We start from the raw sequence: 16,425 nt of genomic DNA, 5'->3' as shown, positions 1-16,425 counted from the left end.
GAAGCAGGCGGGCACCTCAGCGCAAGCCCCGCCCCTCCCGGGAGCGGGAAGCGAAACCCGGGCTGGGGCCCTAGCTCCGGGCGGCGACTTTGCGTCCCCGCACGTGGGCGCCCACCCTCTAAGCGCTGGTGCGCACTCGGTACACCCGGAAGGGCTGGGCAGCGCCGTCTGTTCGTTTACTGATTTATTCGTTGCCCGGACCACAGCACAGCGCTCCAGTGCGCAGCTGGACATAAGTCCGTCCCACGCCCAGCGCCGCGAAGGACACCGGCGGGGGCGCGGGCCGACACAGCTGCGCACTCGGGCAGGCTGCACTCTCAGGGCCCAGGGCCCCAGAGCCCACGGGGAGCCGCGCACAGCTTTGTGGAGCAGACATCCCCACACCACCAAAAGACGCTGGAGGACCTCTAGTGTTCCCCACCAGGGGCGCAGCTTGCAGCAAAGAACAACCCTCAGCCGCCAGTGCCTGGCCCTTGGCCACAGGCTGCCCCCAAGTTGGGCCACGTGTTTGGCAGGTTCAGGTACTTGCCCACTAAGGCTGGCCTGAGGCCTGAGCCCAAGCAACTCCACTTTAAAACTCCAGTTTGAAACCTGCAGTCTCACCAGGCACACCCACAGAGCCCTCCAGTGTGGCCCTCAAGCACCAATAGGTCACTTCCCCCACCCTGACAAGCTCAGAGTGAAGTCTCTGGCAGGCTGTCCTGGCCCACTAAGGGGGAAAGGAAAGGCGAAAAGATCAGGGTGGGAACCACCAGACCAAATGCTTTAACCCAGGGTCACTGAGAGACCCCCATGGCAGCTGATAAGGATTGAAAGGGGGGTTAAAAGCCCCCAAATATTGGAGCAAATGAGCAGACATTCAGCCAACCGACACTGACGCACACAATCCTGAGAGCTTGATGAGGACCTGGACTGACATCCCAACTCTTCCCATGTGCCTGATCCTCTGCATTGTTCTCACCACCCTCAAACTCTACAGCCACATTTGGCCCTGTGAGAGCTGCAACTTCTCCCTAAGACCCTCTCCTCAGCCAGCCATCACTTCCACCCAGGAAAAGCCTACCTTGGTTCCTGACCTGATCACCGTGGTCTGAGTGAGTGTGCATCTGCTGGACTTGCAGCCTAAGACTTGAGACTTCTGATCTGACACTTGAGCTTTGCATGCAGAGGGAATGTCTGTCATGAGCCTGTCGTGATTAAGTGTGTTTGCAGTGCTTAGATTTAATCCAGAATTGTTTGCTGTGAATTGATTATGTCTATTGCAGTGCCCAGAGTTAAGGATTGTCATTCTATAAGAACCTATAGTTCTTATAGAGTGAAATTGTATTAAGTGATTTAGGTAAATAAAGCATTGAAAAGGGCAGAAGTGCATGGACATTCTTTATCTCTCCCCTGGACTGCAGATGTCGCACCTTTTGCTCTCTCGACACCCACCTAGGTCCTTCCAGGAGGATGAACCTGACCCTGCCCTTCATCTCCCAACCCAGCCTTCTCCTGAGCTGACGTGAGGGCACAACTCCTCCAGGTTGTGGGTCTTGGACATGTCGCTTTGACCCTTGGGGTCAGTGATATAGACAGCACATGAGAGCAAGCATGGTACCCTGCAAGAAGAGGGCATTGCTTAGGGAACATTTTCAAGAGAAAGTACATTGTAATTAATAATAATTAATCATCATCCATACCTATACTCCAAGAAACTTGGGATGCTGAGGCACAGACAGGAGAATCCCAACTTCAAGGCCAACCTGAGCGACTTAGTGAGACTCTGCCTCAATAAATAAATAAATAAATAAATAAATAAAAGGTACAGCCACGTCAATGTTTATAGCAGCTCAATTCACAATAACTAAGCTATGGAACCAAACTAGGTGCCCTTCAACAGATGAATGGATGAAGAAAATGTGGTATATACACACAATGGGATATTACTCAGCCATAAAGAACAATGAAATTATGGCATTTTCCAGTAAATGGATGAAAATGGAGACTATCATGCCAAGTGAAGTAAGCCAATCCCAAAGAACCCTAGGGGGATACAAGTTCACTGGATTAGACAAAGGGGAGTGAAGGGAAGGGAGAAGGGAAGGGAATAGGAAAGACAGTGGAATGAATCAGACATTACTCTCCTTCGTTTCCTACATGACCAGTGTTAACTCCACATTATGAACGACCACAAGAATGGGAAATCGTACTCCATATATGCATGATACGTCAAAATACACTACTGTCACGTATCTAAAAAGAACAAATAACTTTTTTTTTTAATTAAAAGGGTTGGAGACATAGCTCAGTGGTAGAGCACCTCTGGGGAATCTATTGTCAATTAGTAACAGCTAACATTTTCCGGCACTTGCTATGTGCTAAGCACATTTTATCACTCACTGACTCTTCACAAACACCAGTACTGTGGGGTCCATCCCATTTTACAGACGGGGAAGAGGGAAAGGCCAGTGGTCACAGGGCTGCTGACCAGTGTTGCTGAGTGACAGCCCTAGGAATCCACAGCGGCCAGAGTGCCAACCCTGCCCTCATGCCCCTGTCCTGTCCTGCCCTGTGAGACCACTCCCTTGGCTCTGGGGATCCGAGGAATCCAGGAATCCGTCTCCTTTGCGGCTGATCTCAGCCCTCCCCACGCTGACCTGTGGCCCGCTCCTCTCCCTGGGCAGACATAGCCAGCACCCTGCCCCCCGCACCTTTACCCAGGTGAGTCAAAGCGCTGAGAGGAAGGAGCAGAGGTAGAAGGAGCTCCTGTTCTTCAGGCCTGTGGGCTCTGAGACGCCCCTTGACAGGGCCCAGGTGCCCTGAAAGTGACACTTCATGAAGACACTTGCTCCTGCTCTTTTGGACCTTGAAAGATCTGGTTGCCAGTCCCCAGCTGTTACACCGATGTCCCAAGGCTGGGTCTGGGACTAGCCACAGCAGAGTCTCCCGGGAAACACGAGGCCCATGCCCAGGCCTAGCCCTTTCCTACCTCACTGGGCCTGGCCTCTATGCTTCCTTTTGGCTCTCCCCGGGCTTCTGAAACCCTCCCCCAAAGGATGAGAGCCACTATTTAGGCAGATGAGTTAATCGGGCATTTTTATGAGCACATGTCGGTAGTCACTAATGATCAGTCCAAGCATATATATACCTTTTTCCTTCACAACTCAGAGAGCAAAGACCCAAATGTAAAAAACTACAGCAAACCCACACCAAGGCACATTATAATGACAGTGACGAACATACAGAATAAGGATGGAATTTTAAAGTCTGCAAGAGAAAAAAAAATCAAATTACATATAGGGGAAAACCAATTCAGATTTCAGCTGATTTCTCAACCCAGACCCCCAACGCCAGGAAGTCCTGGAATAACATGTGCCAAGCTCTGAAAGGAAATGCATGCCAACCAAGAATTTTATATCCAGCAAAATTAAGCTTCAGATTTGAAGATGAAATAAAAACCTTTCATGATAAACAAAAGTTAAAAGAATTCCCAACTAGAAAGCCTGCACTACAGAACATTCTCAGCAAATATTCTACAAGGAGGAAATAAAAGAAAAGAAAAGAAAGAAAGCCAGCAAATGGAGGTGCTATATAAAGGAAAGGTCAATCAAAGGAGAAACAAAGTCAAGTCAAAAAACAAAATAAACCAAAATGACCAGGAATCCAAGTCACATCTCAATTATAACCCTGAATGTTAATGGCCTAAACCCATCAATCAAAAGTCATAGACTGGCAGGTTTGATTTAAAAAAAAAAAAAAAAAGATTCAACAATATGCTGCCTCAAGAGACTTATCTCAGGGCTGGGGTTGTGGTTCAGTGGCAGAGCACTTGCCTAGCATTCGTGAGGCCCTGGGTTCAATTCCTAGCACCACATTAAAAAAAAAAAAGTTAAATAAACAAAATAAAGGTATTGTGTCCATCTACAACTAAAAAAAATTTTTTTTAATTTAAAATAAAGAGACTCATCTCATAGGAAAAGACATCCACAGACTGAAGGTGAATGTTAGGAAAAAACATAAGTTGTCTGCAGGGCAGGCTGAACAAAGTTAGCTGCAGGATGACCTGGTTCTTATCACCTGTTTGCTTCAAGCCCAAACGCCCAAGGCCCACTCAAGGCCGAACACTTAACCCTGTAACAGCATGACTTTAAGACAAGACAGGCTGGGCCACCGAGTGAGAACTTCATACCTCCAGGAGTCTGGTGGGGGAGATTATTCACAGAGAAAGAAAAGAGGAAGGATGAGGGGATTCTTCCTATATGGTTCATCTCCATGGGAATCTTTGGATTTTCCTCCCATCCAACTGCAACTGAGCTGGGCATAGTGGTGCACGCCCGTAATCCCAGAGGCTCTGGAGGTTGAGGTGAGAGGATCGCAAGTTCAAAGCCAGCCTCAACAATTTAGAGAGAGGCTCAGCAACTTAGCAACACAACACCCTGTCTCAAAATAAAAAAAATTGAAAGTGTTATGGGCTGATTTGAAAATTATCCCAGACTGACCCCATTTTATTCAGACACCTCCTCCTGGGTGAACTGGTCCCTCCACCTGAGTCCTCTCTGGTAAAAGCTAACCCTCCACCCACAACTATTTGCACCCTGACCACAGTATCCTTGCTCTGTGGGACTAATGCAAGATTGTTTTTCTGAGAATGTGATTTCTCAGATATTGTGACTCTATGGCTCTTTTTGGTAACTTTCCATTTGTATGAAATGTGCCTTGGAGTGTGATTGCTTCTCCTGCCCGCTTCGTGCCAGCGTCCTGCCTGCAGAGAACGGCCAGAAAACAAAGCTTTTGTCTTCACTTTCAAAGGACCGGAGAATTATTTGGAGATTTGGGAACAGTGCGTTCATAAAAGGACTAGGGATGATGTGGCTCAGGGGGAAAGCACCACTGGGTTCAATCCCTAGTACAAAAATACAAACAAAACCTGAAAGTGAAAGTTTGCTGTCCTCATGGTTTGGGGTTCACGCTGCAGCAACTGCTGTTTTTCTTACTCTCCTCTCTACCCCACAGAGAGAATTTCAGCACAGCAGCATCAGCGTTAGGTATCTGCTTTTTGTTGTTGTTGTTTTCAGTGCTAGGAATTTACCCCAGGGCCATGTGCATGCCAGGCAAGGGCCCTACCGCGGAGCCATATCCCCAATCCTCAGGCATCTGTGTTTTTAAAGAATCTTTGAAAACTGGCTAATAAAAAACACAGGAGCCAGTCACAGTGGCACACGGTTGTAAACCCAGTGACTTGGGAGGATGAGGCAGGAGGATTGCAAGTTCAAAGTCAGCCTCAGCAACTTAGCGAGACCCTGCTTAAAATAAAATATAGGGCTGGGGATGTAGCTCAGTTGGTAAAGTGCTTGCCTCACGTGCACAAGGCCCTGGGTTCAATCCACAAAAATAAATAAATAAAATATAAAAAAACAGGGCTGGACATATGGCTCAGTGGTTAAGCGCCCCTGGGTTCAATCCCTGGGAACAAAATCAAACCAAAACAAACAAAAAACCCATGTTTATATATATAAACTTATATAAACTCTCCCTACAGTTTTTTGGAAGTTAAATATAAAAATAAAAGGTATTAAAGCAGTTGTAGAAGTTGGATGTTTAGAGGTTGAGGGTCTGTGCTTTGGAAAGCCTGATGCCTCTCCTCTGTCCCAGGTCACCTGAATCTAACTGTGCAGGTGTCAGAGGCCGCTGAGGCCCCTCATGGATACACACCCAGTTAGCATCCACATCGTGCATCCTGCCCTAGATGACCCATGGCCAGGGGGCCACTTCCAGACCTTATTAAGGACTGCACATACTCAAGCAGGTTCCTCAGTCCTCTGACCCCTTGTCTGGGAGTCAGGGGGCAATGACAGCATCCCTCTTGCAGAGTTCTGGTAGGCTTGACATGAGATAGAGTGACACACAGATCAAGTGCGGGCAGTCAACGAAACCAGCTTACCCCACTAGCCTGCGACTTTGAGGGTCGTCCTGTATCTCAGCATCTGTGCTGTGCCAGGCTGGGGTCCCACTCAGGAGGGGTTGAATGTATGATGGGTGGATGCAGAGTGGGAGGATGGGGGGATGCAGGGTGGGGGGATGGGAGGGTGCAGGGTGAGGGGATGGGTGGATGCAGGGTGGGAGATGAGTGGGTGGAGGGTGGGGGATGGGGAGATGCAGGGTAGGGGATGGGTGGGTGCAGGGTGGGGAGATGGGAGATGCAGGGTGGGGGATAGGTGTACAGGGTGAGGGGATGGGTGGATGCAGGGTGGAGGATGGGTGTGCTGGGTAGAGGGATGGGTGTGCTGGGTAGAAGGATGGGTGGATGCAGGGTGGAGGGATGGGTGGATGCAGAGTGGGGGATGGGTGTGCAGGGTGGGGGATAGTTGTGCAGGGTGAGGGGATGGGTGGATGCAGGGTGGAGGGATGGGTGGATGCAGAGTGGGGGATGAGTGTACAGGGTGGGGGAATGGTGGGTGCAGGATAGGGGGATGGGTGAGTGGAGGGTGGGGGGATGGGTGGGTGCAGGGTGGGGGGATGGGTGGATGCACAAACAAATGGATGGGTGCTGGTGGGTGGGAAGGTAGACGGATAAACTAGTCAACTACTTTGAAAAAGGCAATTTCTCAAAAAAATTAAACAGAATTTCCATATAATCCCTCAATGCCACTGTCAGGTCCATACTCAAAAGAACCTGAATTGATATCGACACACCCATGTCCAGAGTAGCATTATTCAGAAGAGCTGACAGGTGGGAACAGCCCGAGTGTGCATCAGTGGATGAATGGATAACATGCAACGTGCGGAGCCAAAGTTTCACCTCGACCCTTCTGCCTGGGCTGAGAATTAAATTGGCATAGTCAGAATAAGAGAAAAATGTATAAATATATTGAATTCGAGTTTTTCCTGGCACAAGAGCCTTCATAGGGAAATGAAGATCCAAAGAGAGAGGCAACTGAATTCTTACGCACTGACACTGACGGTGAGCATGTGATAAGGCAGAGGCCATGTCTCTGGTGGCTACTAGGGATAAGGGCTGGTCTAACCGGGTTGGCTTGCACAGTGCCTCAGCCCCAGTCCCTGTCCTTGGTGAGAGGGATGCGACTGTCCTCTGGGGTGGGCAGGACATTCCTTGCAGCAGAATATAATTTTCTGTTTTTAATGAACAGAACTAAGGTCAGAGTGATCTTTCTCATCTGCTGTTCGTAAAATGCCTTTCACTTAAAAACAGAGTGCCCAAGCAAGTATTTCAGAATAGTATGTTCTAAACTCTCCCAAGAAGCAAATTTGGCCCGTTGAAACAATGGACTTTTATATATATATATATAATTTTTTAATTGGACACAATACCTTTATTTATTTTTATGTGGTGCTGAGAATCAAACTCAGGGCCTTGCATGTGCTGCGAGCGCTCTACTGCTGAGTCACAACCCCAGTCCCCAAACAATGGACTTTTTCCCCCTGATTTTTGGTTCTAGGGATTGAATTCAGGGGTGTTTTACCACTTAGCTACATCCAGACCCAGACTTTTTTTTTGCGGGGGGGTACTGGGGATTGAACTCAGGGGAACTTAACCCCCTTTATTTTTGTATTTTATTTAGAAATAGGGTCTCACTGAGTTCCTTAGCACCTGGCTTTTGCTGAGACTGGCTTTGAACTCGCAATCCTCATGCCTCAGCCTCTGGAGCTGCCCCAGACCTTTTTATTTTCTATTTTGACACAGATATCACTAGGTTGCTCAGGGTCTCACTAAATTGTTGAGACTGGTCTCAAATTTGATATCCTCCTTTTTTGGGGGGCGGGGTGTATTGGGAATTTAACCCAGGGACAATTTACCATGAAGCCACATTCCCAGTCATTTTGTTTATTTTTATTTTGAAACAGGGTCTCACCAAGTTGCTGAGGGTCTGGTTAAATTACTGAGGCTGGCCCTGAATTTACAATCTCTTGTCTCATCTTCCAGAGTCACTGGGATCACAGGCTTGTACCACTGCTTCCCAGATTAACCATGGACTATTATTCAGCCTTAAAAATAAAGCAAAGGGCTGGGGCTGGGGCAGTGGCAGAGCGCTAGCCTAGCATGTGGGGGGCCCTGGGTCCCATTCTTAGCCCAGCACACATAACAAATAAAGTGCAGGCATGCCGTGCCTCTGCAACTGCAAAATACAAATAAATAAATAAAGGAGAAACCAGGCATGGTGGTGCAGGTCTGTGGTCCCCCATGGGGTGTCTGAGGACAGGCCCCAGCGTCTGGGTGGCCTGGCCACCTTCTGTGAGAAGTCGAGTCTGCTCCTCAGCTAGGAAGAGCGCCCCAGGCTTCCCAGGGCTGCGGATGCGGATGGCAGGGGGGCAGGTGGTGAGGAGCGCTACTGCTACACCCACCCAGATCCTCTCTTCCTCTCTCGCCTTCCCTTCTCCCTGCTCCCTTCCTCTCAGATCAGACCCTCTGCTTGCCTTTGGCTTTCTTCCTGCCAAGTGTCCTGCCCTCTCCTGCAGTCAGCTCAGCAGGAGCTGGACACAGAGCCCAGGCAGGCGGGCAGGCAGGGGCCACGACCTGGGCAGGGCGTCTTCGCTGACAGTGGATGGAATCAGCTTCTCTGCGGGTCATGTAACAGCTTGGAATCTGGTTTGGAGATGCGAAGCTTTAGCACAGAGACAGCAAGAAAAAAGTAGACTTATTGCACAGTCACCAGAGAGGCGGAGAGGATGCTGGAAGAGAAGCGCCAGAGCCAGGAGTCTGGTGGGGGGTTTGGGCCTCTTCTTCTTTTTTTTTTTTTGGGCCTCTTCTTTTCATGGTCTCTGGAATCTCCTCCCTTCCTTATCTCCTCCCCTGTCCATGTGATCCTCACTATTATTGATGGGTCCTCCTGTGTCCATGCATCTGTTTGAGTTTTCTATTGGAAAACTAAATAGAAAAACTTTTGTATTTTTCCACAGACGCCCAGGGATTCTCCAGAAGCCTTTGGTCTCAGACTAGGGTAGCACCGTTGGTCCCCCTGTTCTGGGGCTTCAGCCTCTTGGACTGCGCAGCTACTGGTTCTCCCTGTTCTCCAGCCTGCAGATGGCCACGCGGGACTGTCCAGCTTCTGGTCGTGTGAGCCAACCTGATAAATCCCCTTTTTATAATTATATTTCCTGTTGATTCTGTCCCTCTAGAGAGCCCTGACTAACACAGAACAACTGTGTGCTTAGAGGCATGAAGCCCAAGATTCCCTGGCTTTCAGCCTCCTCCCGGCATCTCCAGGCTCCTCGTGCACCATAGCAGCAGCGTTGTGGGCTGAGGGGCTCCCTCATGACTTTCTTTTTTCGTTTCTGGTGCTGGAGATGGGACCCAGGGCCTCACACATGCTAGTGAGCAATCTACCTCTGAGCTACACCCCCAGCGCTTTTTATTCATTTGATTTTGAGATAGCATCTTGCTAGGTTCCTGAGGCTGGCCTCAAACTTGTGATCCTCCTGCCATTGCCTCTCAAGATATATTTTTTGAGCAAGGTGGTCTTTAAGCACAAGTCAAGAATTTCTTCTGGTGCTCAACCAGAGGATCTGTTCTGCTCAACAATGAGGAAAAACTGCATCTGCTGGACCCGAGGGAGGTGCCTCCCCAAGGAGCCCTGAATGTAAGTCCCCAGGTCCTTATGTTCTAATCCACACCCCAAGGTAATAGCATCAAGAAGTGGGACATGTGGGAGCCTCGAAGGATTAGGGCCCTATCCCTCAGAGGGATCTCAGAGACGTCCTCACCCCTCTATTGCCCTTTATGAACCAGGAAGTAGTCTTGACCACAACTGAACCTGCAACACCTTGATTGTGGACTTCAGCCTTTAGGACGAGGAGAAATCGATTTCTGTGTTTTTCTTTTTTTTTTTTTCTTTTTTTAAACTGGGGATTGAACTCAAGGATGTTTCATTACTGACTTTTTTATTTTGAGACAGAGTCTCACAAAGTAGCTTAGGGCCTAGCTAGGTTGCTGAGGCTGGCCTCAAACTTGCCATCCTCTTGCCTCAGCCTCCTGAACTGCTAGGATCACAGGTGTGGCCCCTGCACCCAGGAGTTCATAGCATTTTGTTAAAGCAGCCCCACAAGTTAAGACATCTCCCAGGGCTGGGGTTGTGGCTCATGGTAGAGCGCTTGCCTAGCATGCATGAGGTACTGGGTTCCATCCCCAGTGAAAGGAAAGTGACCACAACACTTGGAGCAACCAAGAGATCTTTATTGCGGCAGTGCAACAGAGGAGAAGAGAGAGAGAGAGGGCTGGGGGTGCGGCTCAGTGGTGGCGCGCTCGCCTGGCATGCGTGCGGCCCGGGTTCGATCCTCAGCACCACATACCAACAAAGATGTTGTGTCCGCCGAGAACTAAAAAATAAATATTAAAATTCTCTCTCTCCTCTCTCACTTTCTAAAAAAAAAAAAAAAAAGCGCTGGGGATGAAGCTCAGTGGTAAACTGCCCCTGAGTTCAATCACCAGTACAGTTTTTTTTTTTTTTTAAAGAGAGAGAGAGAGAGAGAGAGAGAGAGAGAGAGCGCGAGCGCGCACGCAAGAGAGAGAGGGGCCTGGCAGGAGGGAGTTTTTATAGTCCAAATCTAATGGGGTCTCTGGGTCTGCAAGCTGCCTTGTTGGCACAAGGGGGGTTAAGTGTCCAGCCTTGACTGGGAGGGGTGTTGAGTCTCAGCCTTGAGCAGGGGGTGAAGTGTTCAGCCTTGACACAAACAGGTGATAAAGGACCAGACAGAGGGGGGTTTGAGTGCATGGGTCATCTTGCAGCTAACATTCGTTTAGCCTACCCTTCAGACAACTTATTCAGCCTGTCCTGCACCCAACATTCCTCCCTTTTTGTTTTTCTAGGTGACATGGGGGGCGGCGTAAAATCCTCTGGATATTTCCTGCTTAATGGTGGCGTGGGACCTAGGAGGGAAAGTGGAGGAATGTTCGGGGGACAGGTCTGAGAGCACCAGGGCAGCCAGAAATAACACCCAGTGGCTATAGACAGTTATCTCAGAAGGGGCAAAGTCCACAAAGTTCCTTGAAGCCATAGGTTGTCAAAGGCATCAAACCCTTTCTGAGTGGAGGAGATCTTTGGTATCAGCCATTGGTCCTGTAGCAGGGACTCTAGGAAGTATCGGAGGTGGCTTGGTTGAATTCAGTAATGGTAAGGGTGACAGCCCGATCATAGCCAGTGGAAGGACAATCACCTTGACTCACAAACTGAGAGTGGGTGGTGTCATCCTGGTGCCATGTCGCTTGGATGTAGAAGTGGCATCTGCGTTTTCAGATAAAAGCTTGAGAGAGATTAATGATTAGTAAAAGAAGAAGAGAGTTGGCAAAAAATCTTGAATTTGGTGGGTGTGGAGGAAGTCCAGGACTGGACATTTGGAACAGGTGCCTTTTTAAGATGGGAGACATGGTACTAGGGAGAGTGTCTAAAAGCTTGGTCACCATTGGGGTAGTAAGTATGACTGTAGGGGGTCCCGTCCAGGGAGGTTCCAACGATTGAGAATGCAGTTCCTGAAGTAAGACTGTGTCATCTAGTTGAAGAGGGGCCAATTCAGTTCGTGTTTATGCTGGGAGTGAGGCAATGAATGGTGCAGGAAGGCACCAGTCTGCATGGTCCCTTAGGAGTTTGCATAGAAGTGTGAGATTAGGCAGTGTTATAGTTAAAGCTTCGTCCCAGGGTTTCATAAACTGACTTCCAGACCACTCACGTATAATCGAATCGAGCCTTTATTGAAGCACACCCGTAGCAGCTGACCAGAACATAAAGCTGTTCCCCTGATCAGCCCCCAACAGTTGCAAGGGCGCTCCTTATAAGCCTGAAAAACCACAAAAGGGATGTTCGGGGGTCCAGCCAATGCAAGCCAGCCAGGTTACAGAAGCGGGAGAGTGCGGTCAAGCGGAGGGAAGCCTAACCCATCACAGTTAGCCCAGTCACCCCAGTTACAGAAACAGAGCCCCGTGACCCTAGTCACAGAAACAATGCCTCATTAGGTAGTTCATGTTCTTAAAGGTTTCTATAGCAAAAGGAGAAGAACATCTTGCCCCAGTCAGGACCCTTCTACTTGGCCTGGTTGTTTTACAGGATGAAGTCGTAAACAAAATGGAGTCACATTTGCTCCTACTGTCACAGCAGGTAGGACACAAGGGGGGAGGAGTGATGGGAAAGCTTTGGGTGGTTAAGAAAGGGCACCCACAGAGTTGCTCAAAGGGCCTAAGGCCTGAAGGAGCTCTAGGGGCTGCCTGAATTCAGGTGAGGGCCAACTGCAGAAGATTGGGCCAGAAGAGCCTGAGTTCAATAGCAAGTTTAGTGAGATGATCCTGGAGAATGACATTAGGCCTCTCATCCTTACCCAAGGATTGGGGTTGGTGGGGGATGTGGAGCCTCTAAGTGATGTTGAGGCCTTTGGAGACTAGTTGAACAAGCTGAGAAGTGAAGGCCAGACTGTTGTCTGACTGGGTGGAGGTGGGAAGTCCAAACCTGGGAATGATCTGCTGGATGAGGATGGAGGCGACGGTGTCAGCAGTTTCCCTGGAGGTAGGGAAGGCTTCCATCCAACCTGAAAAAGTATCAACCAAAGTAAGTGGTAGCGAAGCTTTTTGTGCCTAGGCAGGTGGGTGAAGTTGATCTGCCAGTCTTCGCCTGGGTGGTGGCTCTTCATCTGAGGTGTGGGGAGCTTAGGTTTGATGCTTCCTTGTGGGGATGCTGTAGAGAGGCAGAACAAGCAGAGTGGACCTGCCGGAGAGTAGTTCTCATTCCTAGGAAGTGAAAGAGGGGTTGTGAAAACTGGAAAAAGGGGTTAGAGAGTGTTTTAGATGGGGGTAGAGTCTCTGGAGCTAGAGGAGTTGGTCAGGAGTCGTAGGTCTCCATCTTGGGCATCAGGGGCTGGTAGTCTTGAAGAAGTAGTTAATTGAATGACTGGTTGGTGAATTTGTGTATCTGATCTTGCAGGAACTTCTGTAGGCAATTTAATAGACATGGTCCTATTAGGAGAAGATAAAGAGGACTAATAGGGGTCCTGCGAGGGGAAGGAGCCAAGGCCATTCTTGACTGAACATTCCCCATGGAGCCTGTTGGCCTAGTTGCTGTCTCCTCTTTTCTAGCTGTTCTTGACCTTCATTACTCCCAGGAATGACTGTGTTTTGGCTTAACTGTTTTTGGTAGGTGTTTAAGATCAAGCTGGTCAAAATTGACTTTGTTTCTATCTATTGTTAAGAGTCAGCCACGTTCCCATAGTGGTCAGTCATGGGGGAACTTGAGAACAGCTTCTCAGTTCTGCTAGTGCCATTTGCGCTAGGATGGGTCCAGGTCTTGCTTGACCATGTGGCTTCCCTCGGAAGCATCAGGGATGTCTCCTGTCTCCAATGACTCTCCTGTTCACAGCAAGTGCACTGATTGGCTTTCCATTCTCCAGTGGTCTCAATAATCTCCCTGATCAGGAGGTTATGTGGCCCAGGTTGCAAAGCTCTTTAGAGAAGTTCCCTGTTCCCTGGATTCAGACTGACTCAGAGGGCCAGAGCCAAATATTGGTTTTCTTGGCCATTTTAATTTAACTTTAAGTCTTGAACTTAAACAGCCAGCAAAGTCATTCTGACATGTAGTAAGATGGGAGGCAGAGCCTTATCTCTGGTAAGGCAGGCTCTTTATAAATCTTAGGTAAAGTGTTTTAGTATTGAAGTTGATCTTTGTTTTTTAAATATCATTTTATAAAGTATATATATATATATATATATATATATAGTTGCTTGAAGTCACATGAATACTAGCTAACACAATATGATATCACATTTAAATTGTACCCAGTGTATAGAACTTCATATTTATCTTATTGAAAACAGGTCCAGTTATAGAAAGTTAAATGATATAAATAAATCTCCAATATGTTATTTTTATAAGCCTAAAATTACCATGCAACCTTTTGGAGAACACCAGCTTGATATATTTTTTCCCCCTGTTCTGGGCAAGTTAACCCTTCAAGGACACCTGGGAAGGGGAGAGCTTTTCCTCGCTTTTCTTTCCTCCCCCTCCAGCTGTTCCCATGGAGCCCAGTTGGTAACTTCCTTATCTTAGAAATGTAGCCATCTTGGGCTGGGGATGCGGCTCAAGCGGTAGCGCACTCTCCTGGCCTGCGTGCGGCCCGGGTTGGATCCTCAGCACCACATACCAACAAAGATGTTGTGTCCGCCGAGAACTAAAAATAAATATTAAAAAAAAAAAAAAAAGAAATGTAGCCATCTCTGTGAAGCCCCAGCTCCAGGCCAGAGGCCTTGTTTACATATTTTTGTGGAAAACTAAAAACTAGTAAGGGGGTGTCCAGCACCTGGAGTGCTGATTTTTTCCAGCCAGTGACCAAGTAAAACAGGGCAACACGAAAAGAGGAAGTTTATCTACACTGAACTCTTTTGTAGAGATTCTTTTGCTGAAAGTCCTAAAATCAGCCATGGTGAAGATTCTGGAGAAGGTCAGTTAAGACTTTTCTGCCGCCTGGGTAGGGAGGGGGAAGAGGGGAAGGTGGGGCTGAGAGCAGCTCCGTGGATCTGAGAATGAGGAAGGAGATGGGAAAGAATAATGGGAAAGGGGTTTGGGATTTTCCTAGCAATGAAACTGAGCAGTAGAACAGGTAGAGCAGAGGGGAAGATGGGAGTATCTCAAAAAGCCTGTGAGGGACTTTAATTCTTAGTAACCTGTTTTCAGTGATGACAAAGCAAAAAGGCCATTTTCACCAGATCTTGGATAGGGGTCTCAGGGCTCACCTCAGCTGGTTTGAGCTTCATTGAGAGATCACTCCCGGGCCGGGGCGGAACTGGATCAGACCCACAGAGGGGACAGGGGAAGGGTCTGAGGAGAAACCGACTGGACTTTTATGGGGCTTACAGCAGGAAGGGAAGGGCTTGGGTCAGGAAAAGGTGTTCCTAGGGTCCCTTGCCCCCTTGGAGTTGGTCAGGGGAGTTGGCTGAACTCCAGGATTGGCCAGGGGGTCCTGCTGATTGACAGGCGTTAGTCAGGAGACCTGGCTGATTGACAGGCATTTCCGCTGGCACCTGATTGATGTTCCTTTCCCCGGGGGCTGCTTTGTTCTAAGTCGCCACCAAGTCACCACCACCAACCTAACAGTTACCAGTCCTCTGAGGGAGACCTACAAAGCCTATGCTGGTAAACTACCAGCTGAGAAGGGGAAGGGGAATAATTTTGAACCCAAGAGTCCAATCTGCCCAAGGAAGGAGTCCCTGAGGGCCACCGTGGCCTTAAAGGCTGTGGTGGGTGAAGAGGTTTGCCGGACAATCAAGGGTCAAATCCTCCCGACACCACCATTGAGTTTCCAGGAAGGGGAAACTCACCAATTGAAGGCCGGGGTAGATGCAGTTCTGGCGGTCAAGAAAATGGGTTCAGGTGAGTGGCACTTCCGGAAGAGGGACCCAAAAGTGGGTTTTAACCCTCTTCCCGGGTTTTGGCACCCATGAAAGGAAAGTGACCACAACACTCAGAGCGACTAAGAGACCTTTATTGCAGCAGTGTAACAGAGGAGAAAAGAGAGAAAGAAAAAGAGGAGAGAGAGAGAGAGCAAGGGAGAGCCAGAGCAAGGGAGAGCAGAAGCAAGAGAGGGAGACAGAGAGAGCAAGAGCAGGAGTGCAAGAGAGAGAGAGAGAGAGAGAGAGAGAGAGAGAGAGAGAGCGCGACAGAGAGCAAGAGAGAGGGGCCCCGGCAGGAGGGAGTTTTTATAGGGTTTGGGCGTGTGGTTATCCTGCAGCTAACATTCCTTCAGCCTGCCCTGCAGACAACTTGGTTCAGCCTGTCCTGCACCTAATACCCAGCACCACATAAAAGCAAACTAAACGAAGTAAAGGTATTGTGTCCATCTACAACTAAAAGAATATATATATATAAAAAAAAAAAGACATCTCCCAAATACCCGGCTTCCTAGCACCATCACTTTGACCTGAGATTTCAATATGAATTTGGGGACACAGACACTCAGTCTGTGTTCTGTAGGACTGTCCGTGGGGCAGGCCTAGAGGAGATTCTGGGGATTAGAGCTGGTGAAGAAGCAGGAAGGAGCCTCCTGGCCAGAGGGCCCCCACAAACAGGTCACTGATCAGGGTGACATCCTGGTGTTTTGGGAGCAGAGGGTGAGACGGGTGCTTTGAACAGGGTGTGGGTGGGTTTGGGGCTGAGGGGAGGCAGACATCTTGAGGCTTGTTCAGCATGTTGAGAGAGTGGTCGCGGAAACCGGAGTCCTGCCTGCCTGGGCCCCATTCTCATCAGCCTGTTTCCCACAGGAGTCTTAAGATCAGGTTACCTGCTCAGTGTGTGAACCATCCATAGCATTGAGCAACCACTCGTGGAGGTGGGGCAACCCTCAGTAACAGAAGTGAGTCTCTGGGGTCAACAGAGGAGTGCCAGGGGGCTGCCTTTTCAGAGTTACCGGTGGCCAGTCCTGCTCCCCACAGGTTGAAGTACTCCATTGGAGAAGCAC

Source organism: Spermophilus citellus (genome assembly GCF_964194105.1).
Source record: "Spermophilus citellus genome assembly, chromosome: 7".
Lineage (NCBI taxonomy): Eukaryota > Metazoa > Chordata > Mammalia > Rodentia > Sciuridae > Spermophilus > Spermophilus citellus.
This window is presented reverse-complemented; position numbering follows the sequence as displayed.